The following is a 13,937-nucleotide window of genomic DNA, read 5'->3' as shown; positions in this document are numbered from 1 at the left end:
AAAAGATTGTGAGCATCCAGTCCATATGCCACTGAGCTGAGCCCAGTCACAGGGTGCCGTTAAACTGTAAAGAACAGGAAATGGGATCTCCCCTTGAATTTCAACAGAAAATAAATGGAATTCATGGTATTTTTTCAATGGTCTATACCCATCAGTCCTCCCACTCTGAGGGAGCTCCTCCACCCTGGTCTCTAAGGAGGGCTGGCAAATCCAGAAAGAGAAGAGAGACTTCACAAAGAGCTTCAGGGTAAGGACTGCAGGACCAAGGAGAGACCAGAGAGACAGGAGGTGAGCAGGGAGACCTCAGGGGACACAGGGTCCTGGAGGCCTAGGGCTCACATCCAAGTAACATCAAGTGTGGCCTTGTCCTGTGTGTGACGAGAGGACAGAAGTCCTGCTTGACCACTAGCACTGAGGAGGCCTAGCCCACAGATGCTGCCTGGCCAGGAAAATAGAAAGAATGCTCTCTATCCACGTCCCGTCATGATGATGTCAGTGGAGACATGGTCTACAGGATGGCTCTACTCAGTGTCTTCTGGGGCAGGGTTCATGTCCAGGACTTTAGGGCCTTGACATGCTAAACCCATCCGACTCTAGGTCTAACTAGCACCCCGATCCTCACAAACCCCACTGTTTCCTACAGTTGCTACACTGTCAGCCAGATAATATCAACAGGCAAAGGAAGAATTCTCTGTGAGCTTCCCAGAGTGGGACAGAGGCTATGGAGGCAAAAGTAACTCCAGAAGATCTCTAAAAGTAATCTCCTCCTTCCTGTGGCCATGTGATCAGATTCAGGCTAATGAAGCGTGAGAAGGAATGATGTAATGATTCGGAGCGACTGGTATCAAAGACTGTAGAAAGCCAGACTTCTGCAGTGGTGTGAAAATTAACCTGGACACTCTCCTAGAAGTGCTTTCTCAGGATATGCCCGGGAAGTGGCCTTTGGACAGGTAAGACGTTTGTGGTCAGTTGTCACAACAGGGTTGCCAATGAATCCACCTGTTGTTGTGCCTTTGTGTGGTCTCTTTCCAGGTTGAGGTGTAGCTTGGCCACGTGACATGCTCCGGCCAATAAGGCATCAGTCAGAACTCAGAATCCATTCAGAGGCTGTGTGCTTATGCCCTGGGGCTTGATCTCATGGCACCCAGCCTTCGCAGACCTCTCAGCCCAATTCTCCAGCCTGCCTGCAGCTGTGAGAGCAAGCCCAGGTGACACCAGCTAAGGGAGGACATGGCCAACCCACAAACCGTGGGAAATCAACCGGCGGTTGTTTTCAGCTGTGCAGCTCCGGGGCAAGAGATAACTAATACAATATCTTATTCATGCTTGCTTCTCTGGAACCTCCACCCCTTTTTGTGACATATAGTTTATTCTCCTAACAGCCTTCCAGGTAAGTTTAACATCACTTTGTATTTATTTTTAATTACAAGAGTCAAAGAAACTCTTACTCATGTCTGATTATCCACATTCTTGTAGAAGTCGTAATCAAAGTCTAGGAGATGTGGTGGCTTGCACAAGGCTCCCCCAAGCAGACTTTGATCATTTGCACCCGGGTGCTATTAATAATTCATAACTTTTGATGCTTATTGAATGTTTGCCATTTGCCAGCTGCTGGGAGCTTTGCATGTGCTACAGTACTTTCAGCTTTGCGGAAGCCTTGTAAATTACACACAGTTATCATGTCTTAAATATGGAGAAACTGAGGCTCGAGAGGTATACACAACTGGTACTGGGGAGATGGCTCAGCAGTTAAGAGCACTGACAGCCCTTACAGAAACCTGGGCTTTATTTCCAGCACCCACATGGCAGCTCACAATGGCGTGTTACTCCAGCCCCAGGGGACCTGATGCCCTTTTTTGTGAGTACTGTACACATGTGGTGTGCAATACACACAGGCTCGCAAAACACCCTGTCTGAGTTAGGGTTTCTATTGCTGTGAAGAGACACCATGACCATGGAACTCTTATAAAGAAAGACATTTAATTGGGGTGGCTTACATCTTCAGAAGTTTAGTACATTATTGTCATAGTGCGGCAAGGTGGTGTGCAGGCAGACGTGGTGCTGGAGAAGAACCTGGAAAGTCCTACACCTTGACCTGCAGGCAACAGGAAGAGGTCCAAGTATCACACTGAGTGTAGCTTGAGCAAAGGAGACCTCAAAGCCCAGCCCCACAGTGACACACTTCCTCCAACAAGACCACACCTACTCCAACAAAGCCATACCTCCTAATAATGCCACTCCCTATGAGCTTATGGGGACCAGTTACATTCAAACTACCACATGCCTATACACATAATAATAAATACACTTAGAAAAGGAAGTGTACACAACTAGCCAACCAGAGTTACTAAGTGGCAGAGCTGAGTTCCGAACCTAGGGCTGTCCAACTGCCCATTGGTGCTTGTCACCATTCCCTTGGAGTGTGGTGACACCTAAAACCAGGGCATGGAGCTCTTTCTCACAAAAGGCAAAGTATTCTTTTTTAAAGTATATAGTATGAGTCTGTGCACATGTGTGTACATGTATGTGAAGTCAGAGGTCAGCCTTCAGGTGCCATCCATCATGATTTTGTTCGCTTTGTTTTTGAATCAAGGTCATTTATTTTTACCTGGAATTTGATGATTAAGCTAGGCTGGCTGGTTAGTGAATTCAAGGTAGCTACGTTCTGCCTCCTCAGTGCTGAAATAACAAATGCACACCACCACACCAGGCTTCTACATGGGTTCTGTGGATCGAACTCAGGTACTTGTACTTGCATGGCAAGTATTTTACCAAATGAGTCCTCTCCTTTGTCTGGAAAAGCACTTAGGAAAACCTCTGAACTCTCCTTTGAAGTAAAGTGTGTATTAATTGTTTATTAGTAGCCATGTAAAATTGTGTAGAACAAGTTAGGCCTGTATCATGATAGAAAATGGTTTTCGATGCAAGAAGTGTTTTTTACTTTATCTGGCTGACAGTGTAGCAACTGTAGGAAACAGTGGGGTCTGTGAGGATCGGGGTGCTAGCTAGACCTAGAGTCGGATGGGTTTAGGGGTACCAAGGCCCTAAAGTCCTGGACATGAACTCTGCCCCAGAAGACACTGAGTAGAGCCATCCTGTAGACCATGTCTCCTCTGACATCATCATGACGGGACGTGGATAGAGAGCAGTCTTTCTATTTTCCTGGCCAGGCAGCATCTGTGGGCTAGGCCTCCTCAGTGCTAGTGGTCAAGCAGGACTTCTGTCCTCTCGTCACACACAGGACAAGGCCACACTTGATGTTACTTGGATGTGAGCCCTAGGCCTCCAGGACCCTGTGTCCCCTGAGGTCTCCCTGCTCACCTCCTGTCTCTCTGGTCTCTCCTTGGTCCTGCAGTCCTTACCCTGAAGCTCTTTGTGAAGTCTCTCTTCTCTTTCTGGATTTGCCAGCCCTCCTTAGAGACCAGGGTGGAGGAGCTCCCTCAGAGTGGGAGGACTGACGGGTATAGACCCTTTGAGAACATCAATTATAGCGGTTCAGGTGGTAAGACTCGGGACTCTTGGCCTCTTTCCTTCACCAGCTAGCTCCCCAGAACCCGCTCTGTCGTTAGAAGGGTCAGGCACAAACCGAAGGTGAAGATCTTCTGTTGAAATGCAGGGATAGAGTCATAGAAAGCATTAGACTGTGAGGCTTGCCATTCCCTCCCACACTTCCTCTGTGGCTTTTCATCTTATTTGCTCTTTGATGTCATTATATATAAAGAAAAACTTTTAAATGTAGTTTAGGAGCCTGAATTTTATCATTCATTTTTGTATAGCACAATGCCAATTTTAAATGTAAATATGAGAGAATTCAACTCATATATAGAATCATCAAAATGACACAATGCTTAGTTCTTGGCTCTTACATGTAGGTATATATAAGTACATATCTGTATGTTTGTATGTATGTATATTTTGTTTTTTCTAGAACAGTAAAAGTTTTGCCCGAAACTAAATTAATTAGTTTTATTTTGTTTCTTCATTGTGTCTGTTTGATCAATTGTTTGGTACAGGGTCTCATGTAGCCCAGGCTATCCTTGAACTTTTGATTCTCTGGCTTCCATTCCCCAAGTGCTAGGCTCACAGGTTAGTGATGAACGAAAGGAATGCCAGGCTGCCCTTTACCTCTCTTCCTTCTGTACCTTCATTTACAGTTCAAGAAAGAATATGATAAGGTACATCTCCTTTTGTGTTTATTCAGAGGCCTTCACCTACTTCCTTGTGTCCCACTGAACTGGAAGCAGGGCCTCATGGGATTGTCAGTGCGTCCATCTAGTCAGGCATAGACACAACACTCTTATCTTGTACTCACTTTGTGTTTTGTGGAGTAATCTCTATCATGAGTCTCCCAAATTTGTTATTTAAGTACATCAGCAGTACAAAATGAGGGGATGAGGCCTAGGAACGCACACACAGAATATTCTGTTCATTCTCACACTCTACTGTCCAGTTAGACCACTCACAAAACACATGTTCAAAAACCAAATTCTGACTTAGGTTGCGTGAGACGTCAGCAGGTCACCTTACCCGTCATGGAGACACCTGCCCAGGCCACACAGGCATTCTGTCTTAGGTTGGTGAGTGCCCCCCCCATGTATTACCCATCTCTGAATACTCATTATCATACAGGCTCAATCGTGTGTGATCTGCAGAGTTAACTGCTGCCAAAGATCTCAAAGTGGTGCTGGGCTTACAATCTGTGTGTTCGATACAGAAAAGACCAACAGAGGTCCTAACCCACACATACCCAGTAGGCTAAAGGTAACTGAGCCATTCCCTTCCTTAATGAACCTTACTGCAAATTGGAGTCCTTGTAAGATGGCATCCCAAAAGCAAATGGAACTTGAGTTTATAAATTTACAACTTTCAAAGCCAATCGAAATGTATATAACTATTGAATTAAATTTATCATGCCCAATAGAATGAAAGATTAACTAACTGTGGTAGCTACTTTTGCTGCCAGGGTCTCCACTGTGCTAGCTGTAGTAAGCAATTATGAAATGGTAATCCCAGAGACAGTAGCAGTGGTGGCCGCCACTGCTATAACAGCAACAACGGCAGCAGCGATGTCAAATTCTCTTCTGGAGTGTGTGGGCATCCACTGGCATGGACACAACTCCAGGAACACGAAACACCAAGGCCCATTTTTCTTGATCCCAGCGTGACTTAAAGGCCCTGGACCCCATTTTGTATAATTGTTGCCTTGCTTGCTGACCTTGAACTTGATATCCTCCCTATATTAATTTCTTGTCGAGTTCCACCTTCCTGAATGTTTAAGGGAAGTTCCTTGTCTGTGTATCCTGCATATTGGGCATTAACAGCTTAGATGCAAGATTGTAAAACATCAGTAGCTAATTTCTACCCTCCAGGGTTCTCCAATTGTGCTGTAAGCCTGTATTTAAGACCTCCTCCCTCCTTCAATAAATGGCATTCGGCATTAAAAAAAAAAAAGAAAAGAAAAGAAAAACCTAAAAGTGAAAAAAATCTCAATTTAAAGAGGCGTCTTTCTCTTGTTGCTCTGACAAAACACCTCTCAAGAAACAACTTAAGGGAGAAAAGATTTCTTTTGGCTTATAGGTTCTGTTTTTTAATGTTTAATTTTATTATATATAATAAATCTATTTATTAAGCATTTATAAAAAAAAGTATAAAACATTATGACCCAGTGGTATTTGTCTCAGGAATTCAAGGTTAGTTTACTTGAAAAATCAACCAATGTAATTAACTATATGAAACCAAATAAAAACATTATAATCATAAAAAAAATTCTTAAGAATTCCAAGATATGAAAAAAAAAAAGAAAAGAAAAAGAATTCCAAGATGGCCACAGCAGAACATCATCAGACCAAGAGTCAGGCCCCACACATGCCCATGGAGCTGAAAACCAAAGTCTTCGTGTGTCTGTAGCTGCCCCATCAGATACTCTGTTTACCTTCTTTGCCCTAATGTGATGGATGGCTCTACCATTCACCCCCTGCTGAAGTCATTTACCTGGTGCTCAGAGCCTCACCCTAACTACCAGCCCCAATCCATTACTGCCATGCCCTATTGACTTTCACTGCCAACACAGGTCCCCACTCTATCCATTTTTTGTGGAAACCACCAACAACAATTGTTTATACAATACAAAGAGCCTTTTAATTGGTTCTCCCATATCCATGCTTTGCCCCTAACAATCCACTGCCACTTGCTTTCCAGAATGATCGTTCTAAAATGTAAACAAACTCCCTGAAGTGTTTGCCTCCCATTCACTGACTTCTTCGGACCCTTGGGATCCAAGTTTCTTATTAATTCCTCAAAGAAGACTTCCTGGAGTGCCCAGTGCAAAGTGAACCTGCCCTACACCCACAGGGAGAGAGCTGCCTCATTGCCTATATCATCCGTGTCTCATTCTGCAACTGGGTGTGGGGGTGTTTATTGTGCTGGAGAGAAAACAAGGCTATTGATCTCACTCACTATGCTACATCCAGCAATTAGCACAATGTTCAGTCATTAGTAGGCACTTATATTACTTAAGAAATTGATATATGGGTTCATGAAGTAAAAGGAAAGAGCCTGACCAACGCCCAGGCCTGACTTAGATAAGGAGCTGATGATGGCATAGAGGGAGGGATAATTTTAATGATAGAATGGTTCATTTGAAAAAAGAATGGCTGGTGTGCATGGGATTCACACAGGTGTGCAATACTAAGAGAAAGGAAAACTAACTCTAGATAATGTGGGCTGAGGTGCCCACACCAGCAGAGCCAGTGAGAGTTTTTAGTGAACAGATATGTTTGCACAAGAGGCATAAATCAGGACTAGATGGAAAACTAGGCATCAGGCCAACCCAGGCAGAGATTATAAAGACTGTATGTCACTGGACCCAAGAGTGAGAGTGTAGACAAACTTCAGATCATTTTGGAACTAAGAATAAAAAAGACTTTGATTATCCAAGAGCTGGTCAGTTGCCAGGGCCCAGAAGACCCCTCCACGACCATGGCTCTATATAGTGTGTAAAACTAGACCATCTCTGTCAAGTACAGGAAATACAGACCATTCAGGGATTCGAGTTTGGCTGGTCAGGCACAATGTCATGCCAAGTGAGTGAGAATCTGATGATGAAAAGCCCTGAACAGGCAGACAGTCAGGGAAGAACCGCTGGAAGAGACAAGCCTTGAGAGATGGGCAGTCTGGGGACGGAGGAGCTAGCTAGGCATTTCCAGAAACAGGAACAAGATGAAGAGAAGCCAGGAGGAGGGAAGTCAAAGTCACCATTCAAATTTCTCTTCTATCATCCTCCATGTAACCTCATTATGCAGTAGATTTTTTCAGTAGTACTCTGGTTTTGAATTCTTGCTCCCATGATCCTCTTGGTCAATGTTGGGTGGGCAACTGTGAAGATCTGGCTGTAACTGGTGTGTTGTGGAATATTGGTTTACGATGTGTTACATTCGTTTATGCTGTGGAATATTTGTTTAATGATGCAAAGATGTGTTACGTTTGCTTGATTAAGTAAAATTAACCCGGGGTCAGGATGTTGAGTCAGCAACTAGCTGACAGGAAGTGGTAGGGAGGAACCATGTATAGCTAGGGTTCTTAAGAGGGTGCTGAGCAGAAGGACACATGGGTTTTTGGGGGGAGACACAAGCTAGGAGAAAAGGTTAGCTACTTGCTATTCAGCGTCTCTGGGCTAACAGAATTTCACCTCAACCTTTGAATCCTGAGTTCTATAAAGGGGCAGAGATCTAGATAATGTTCCCTTTAGCAGCTGGTGCCTGCGGGAACAGAATTCCATCCTGGCTACAGCCAGTGCAGTCAAGCTGTTACTGGAAGCTGCAGAGTTGTAGTTCCGATTAGGACAGTAGTTGTTTAAGGACAGCCACTGAACTGAATGGAAACAACACTGCTGTCTGTCACATTGGCAGAAGCCACTCTCCAGGAAGCCGTTGAGACCACTGTGGTGTCTTCCAGTCAACCAGGACTTTTAAAAGGAATATAAAAGTTGACAAAGAGGATGTATCATCATTCATTGTGGGCAGTACAGCTAAACATAATAGCTTTATCAAAGATTCGTTTCACCTATCACCTTTATATGATCGTATAGGTCATAGTAAAAAAAAAAAATGCTTGAAGACATAGCCCAAGATGGGTCATATCTAGAGTAATGATATCAACTTCTCCTTCATGGAAATTGGCTATATGAGAGAGAGCAAGTTGAAGAGGCAATGATGTTAACTCAATATCCCCCTGGATTTGATTTGATGGTTGTGTTTTTAAGAGGTGTCAGAAGTATATGCCATATCAAAATTTGAAATGCTTCTTGGACCTTCCTCTCCTTCTGGTCCTCTCCTATCCTTTAGTAGCCGTCAATATGGAACAGAGTTAAACAGAAACAGAACAGACTTATTGTGGTGATATTTTGTTTGTGCTCTAACAAATAAAGCTTGCCTGGAGATCAGAGTGTGGAGCTAGCCACTAGTTAACCATAGAAGCCAGGAAGTGGTGGCACACACTTTTAATCCCAGCATTGGGATCTCATGCCTTTGATCCCAGTACTTGGGAGGCACACACCTTTAATCCCAAGCACTAGGGATGAGGAAACAGGAAGTGATATGGCTGGGTAGAGAAAGTAATAAAGACGGAGGAGACAGGCTTAGGGGTTGGCGAGGTAAGAGGTAGCTGTGGATTGCTGTTTCTGACCTTTCAGCATTTACCCTGATATCTGGCTCCAGGTTTTTATTATTAAGACCAATTAGAATTCGTGCAAGAACTGATATTCAGAACAGACACAGGGAATGAATAGTAATTGCTGTTCTCTGTCCTCAGCACCAACTCTTCTCTGTGGCCTGTCACTGGATGCTTTAGCAACAATGAACCATGGCCTTGCCCAGTGCTGTGGTTTGACTGTGAAATAGTCTGTCATCGGCTCGTGTGCTTGAATACTCGGTCCCCAGCTAGCAGCGCTGTTTAGAACATCTGTGAAGCCTTTAGGGGGTAGGTCCTTGCTAGATGAACAGCAGGGTGAACTTTTGAAGATCTATAGCTGTCTCACCCCACTTCCTGTTCCCTCTCTCCTTCCTGACTGCTGGTGCCTTCTCTGCCATACTGGAAAAATCTTTCTTGAACTGTAAGCCAGAATAAACCCTTTCTTCTTTAAGTTGCATTTGTCAGGTGTTTTATAATAGCAACAGGAAAAGTAACTAATATAGCCTGTCTCTGCAATGGCCTTTCTATGAATGAATGAACCCAGATCCCCAGATAGCCATGGTCAGCATTCCTATCTACAGGTTGCCCAGGAACAGCAGACCCTGTCTAGCAAGCTAAGCAAATTCTCAGGCTCCCAACTACTAGGTCAAGATCCTAAAAGCCAACAGCTCCCTCTGCACCCTTCCCCACCCATGGAAAACTGCAGCATTTGGGGCGGGCTATTGAATAAAGTCCAGTCGATCTGGATCTGGGAGCTACGCCTGGACCATTACACTGTGGGAGGTCAGTTTCCTTTTTCCCTAAGCATCCAACACTGAGTTTCCCATTCCCTCTTTTCTCATTATAGGATCCAGCTGTTTCCTGCAGCCTCCTGCTAAAATGTGAGCCCTGAGCTGAAGACCCAACTCCAGGATTAGGCCAGCAAGTCTTCTGTCCCTCTGCCCTCCACATGCTTGCCTTTCCCATAGAGCTGTGGAGAACGAGATTCCTTGGCCTTCTGCTCTTCCTGCAAGCTTAAGTGATGGCAGTATTACAAGCCAGCCCTCCTGGCTTGAGGACAGTGGGATCTGGGCTGGGTGCTGCAGGAGGAACCAGGGTAGCCACTCAAGCAAAATGCTGACCCAAGGACACCTTCGTTATCCTTGGCCCTCGGCCCACCCACAGCTTTCCCAGAAACCCTGCTGTTTCCACACCTTAAAACCACCCAGTGAGAAAGGGGGGGAGTCTTTTTGTCCAGGAAGGCCTCAGATCTCCCCTGCAAAACCAGAGCTTTAGGGGACAGGGAGCAATAGTGACTCTGTGCTGAATCTGTGACATCCTGTGTGCCAAAGATGGCTCAGGACTATGTGGTTAGCATCCCTGCCTCCAGCACTGCCTGTTGTCTGGGCTTCTCCGCCCTAAGTCTGTGAGTCTGGGGCAGCCAAGGGGTCCTAGATCCAGGACAAAGCAGTGCAGCCTCCCAAGAGCATCCCCAGTTGTTCCCTCTTCCACCTCAGGCTTCTGTTCAGACCCCCACCTCCAACCTTGGTGCAGCCAGGCATGACACCCTGGTATTTCAGCTACACCCCAGCCAAAGAAAGTCGACTACCAGAAACTTCCGGTCCTCTTCATGAGAGTGAAGGGTCTTCCACTTCCTCAGGCCTTGCTGTCCACCCTCTTTCCTCCAAGTGTTCATAAAAATAAGATGACAGACTAGGGTCCATAAACCAATACCCAGAGATGAGTGAATAGGCTTGATATGACAAAATGAAAGGCCTGTCAGCTTCGGGAGATAGTCCTCAGGAGGAAAAGGGGAGGAAACTGGGAAGAGATTGGGGCCAGGGTGTGGAAAGAATGCCGAGGATGACAGTCGGCTAAACACACCTTGAAATGTCACACCCCCCACAGCCCGTCCACCCTCATGCCAACTGAGGGAGCTTTGAGGTTTTCCCTGCCTCACCTCGGACCCTCCTCAGCCCCGGGCTGTACCTTATTTCATGCAGAGCTCACTGCCAGGACTCAGCAAGTCATTAATAATGGTAAAATAAAGATTATCTGATGGCTGCTGAATACTTCAATAAATCAGCATAATTAGACATAGTCCTGCTCTAACCAAAGGGACCAGTCATGGCAATGCAGCTGTGCTCTGGGGGCTGCCTGCTGCCTTGGGGATATCTGGCTTAACTCCCCTGCTTCCAGCACTGCTAGTTGTCTGGTCTTTTCCAACCTAAACCTGTGAGTCTGGGGCAGCCAAGGGGTCCCAGCAACAGAGGCCATGCATTTGACCAATCTGCAGGCCAAGTGAGCACTCATCACTAATCCAATACCAGGACAATCTTTTACCTCCGCTTGGGTCTTTCTTTTACCAGCTTCTCATGTTCTAGCCACACTGGCCCCGATGCTTCTTGGGAGAACTGAGACATTTGGTGCTGAGAACTAAAATTTTTTCGTAGGTGTGCCTTTTTGGGTTATTTTATTAAAATAAGAAAAAGCAACCACAGGAAGACAGCCTTGACTTGAGTGAACTGCCCCGTCTCCGCTCTGTTCAGAGCCATGAGGCTAAAGCCAGGAATAAGACAATCTGGGTCACAACAAGAGGGAAAATAATGGTCCCTTCTTTTCATGATGTATCTCTTTAGCATTGCCTGACATGGTAGTGTGTATTCTGTGTTTATCTCTCTAGAAGCTTAGCCCCACGAGAGAAAAGATCTTGTTTTTACTGCTGATTACTCCAGTGGCCAGGACATTCAGTGAAAATGTATACAGTGGGTGGGTGGTCTACTGATTTTCTCTGATCACATCAGAACACAGAAGGACAAATGAAATGTCCAATGGCATGAATACAAGGGGCAGAAACAGATGCACACGTACCCACACACCAAGGGGACTGAGTGTGTGTGGTAACAATATTAACTTTGATCATCATGGCTTCCAGTTATGCCTCTCTATGCCAGACTAGGCTATCCCTTTATAAGTAAGATCTTGGTCAATATCCATCATACATGGTTCCACACAGAACTCAGTAAGTAACTTGGCAAAGTCACAAGTTGGTTAAGAATGGGGACAGGACCTGAGATCAGAGCTGTCTGTCTGCAAAGCCCCAGACAGCTTCTGAATGTAGACATCTGTAGGACGTTTACCCAGCAACCCCACAGCTCCCCAAAATTTTCTTGAGTGTGAGCAGCAGGAAATATTAGATAGAAGGATTTATTGCGGAGATAAACAGATAGAAAATAAAGGATAGCCTTGGGAGGACCTGGAACCTATTCCAACGGGCCCGACTGTTTCTGCCCCAGGGTATTTATAGAGACGCCAAGGAGTGGAGCAAAAGACCTCCTCCCCCAGCACAGCCAAGTGCAGACCATCTCAGACACCTGCACTCAGGCCCGTGGCCCTAATCATCCTCTCAATGCAGACCTGCTGGGTAAAGCCAAGAGGAACCCGAAAACGGGCTCCCACAGACATCCCATTCACACATTCATCTACTCCACAAAACACTGTCATCGTGGTTGACTTCTCTTGACTGTCTCTTCATTGTCACTAAATTAGAACTTCAGGATCTTAGGAACTGTGCCATTTCCTTCTCATACTCCAAGCACAGCGTAGAGCTCTGAGCTACACAGGACACCTATGCAACAGACACATGTAATAAACAACAGCTGACGGACTGATACACTCCAGAGTAACAAACAACAGCTGACTGACTGATACACTCCAGAGTAACAACAACAGCTGACTGACTGATACACTCCAGAGTAACAAACAACAGCTGACTGACTGATACACTCCAGAGTAACAAACAACAGCTGACTGACTGATACACTCCAGAGTAACAAACAACAGCTGACTGACTGATACACTCCAGAGTAACAAACAACAGCTGACTGACTGATACACTCACAGAGAAACAAACAACAGCATACTGACTGATACACTCCAGAGTAACAAACAACAGCTGACTGACTGATACACTCACAGAGTAACAACAACAGCTGACTGACTGATACACTCCAGAGTAACAACAACAGCTGACTAAAACCATCACAGAGGACACGACAGATTGTGTCAGAGAAAGACAGACAATTCAAACAGAGTCTACCTGGCTCCACATCTCCCTTTCATAGGGACAGTCTTATTGTTTCTCATAGTTTCAATTATTCACAAGGTTCTTTGTGTCATGAATGTTGCATGAATCAAGACATTATGGGGGCGGGGAGGGCTGGAAAAATGGCTCAATGGCTAAGAGTGCCTGAGGCTCTTCCAGAGGACGCCAGTTCAGTCCCCAGCACCTTTACTGGATGGCTCACAACCTGTAACTCCAGCTCCAGGGGATCCAACATCCTCTTCTTGCATCTGTGGCACACACACACACACACACACACACACACACACACACACACACACACATGCATGTGCATACATACACACAACATACTAAATAAATAAATCTTTTTAAAATATGTTCATAATCTGGGGTCTCCTTGAATGTTAAAGAATCAAGAGATAGATATTGCTATGATTTAAATGTCCTCTCCAAAACTCATGTTGAAATTTCATTGTTACTATGGCACTGAGGATGTGAACCTTTTGAAAAATGGACAGATACAAGGGCTCTGTTGCTGAGGGAGACAGCCAGCCTATGGGGGCAACAGGTGTCCAGCAAGAAGACAAAGTCTAGTGCATGCGCCCCCCCCATCCTCTGTACTTACTTGCTCTTTCTTCATGAATAAAGCAGGACAGAGGCCCTAACCAGTGAATTTGAAAGAGAACAAGGAGGGGTGTATGGAAAGGTTTTGAGAGAGGAAAAGTGAAGGGGGAAATTATGTAATTGCATTATAATCCCCAAAGCTAAAAGAAATATTTTTAAAGGCACTGGCCAGATGTTGGCTCCATTCTAAACTTCCCAGAGTCCAGAACCGCAAGCTAAACCTCTCCATAAATTGCCTATACCAATATTCAGCTCTACCAGAAGAAATGAATTGTGATGACTTATCTAGACTTAGGCATTTGGGATGGACAAGCACCCAGTGTAATGTAGACTTGGGCATTTGGGATGGAGAAGCACCCAGTGTAATGTCCACCACAGAACTGTCAAGCACCACAGACTACATCGTTTCTGGCAGAATGGTGGGTGCAGTATCTGACATACACTCAGCTCCTAACCAGGTACAGAACTGCATAGCTCTTGGCGGTCTAGTAAAAATGGCTTCTGTTTATTTTGCCAGGCAGCAAGGATTTTGTGCTTATTATCTTATTCAATCCCACTTCAA

The 13,937-nt window shown here is 45.2% G+C and overlaps 1 long non-coding RNA gene across 1 annotated transcript; it reads left to right on the top strand.

Moving 5' to 3' along the window:
* The first annotated feature begins 261 nt into the window (after nucleotides 1–261).
* Nucleotides 262–13,074, top strand: LOC143269367 (uncharacterized). Its single transcript, XR_013045779.1, has 3 exons — nucleotides 262–950; nucleotides 8,809–8,976; nucleotides 9,536–13,074. It is a non-coding gene; the product is annotated as an uncharacterized LOC143269367 (long non-coding RNA).
* Nucleotides 13,075–13,937: the final 863 nt, after the last annotated feature.

This window comes from Peromyscus maniculatus, chromosome 18 (genome assembly GCF_049852395.1).
Source record: "Peromyscus maniculatus bairdii isolate BWxNUB_F1_BW_parent chromosome 18, HU_Pman_BW_mat_3.1, whole genome shotgun sequence".
Lineage (NCBI taxonomy): Eukaryota > Metazoa > Chordata > Mammalia > Rodentia > Cricetidae > Peromyscus > Peromyscus maniculatus.
The sequence above is the reverse complement of the archived record's forward strand: the minus strand, read 5'-3'. Positions and strand labels throughout refer to the sequence as shown.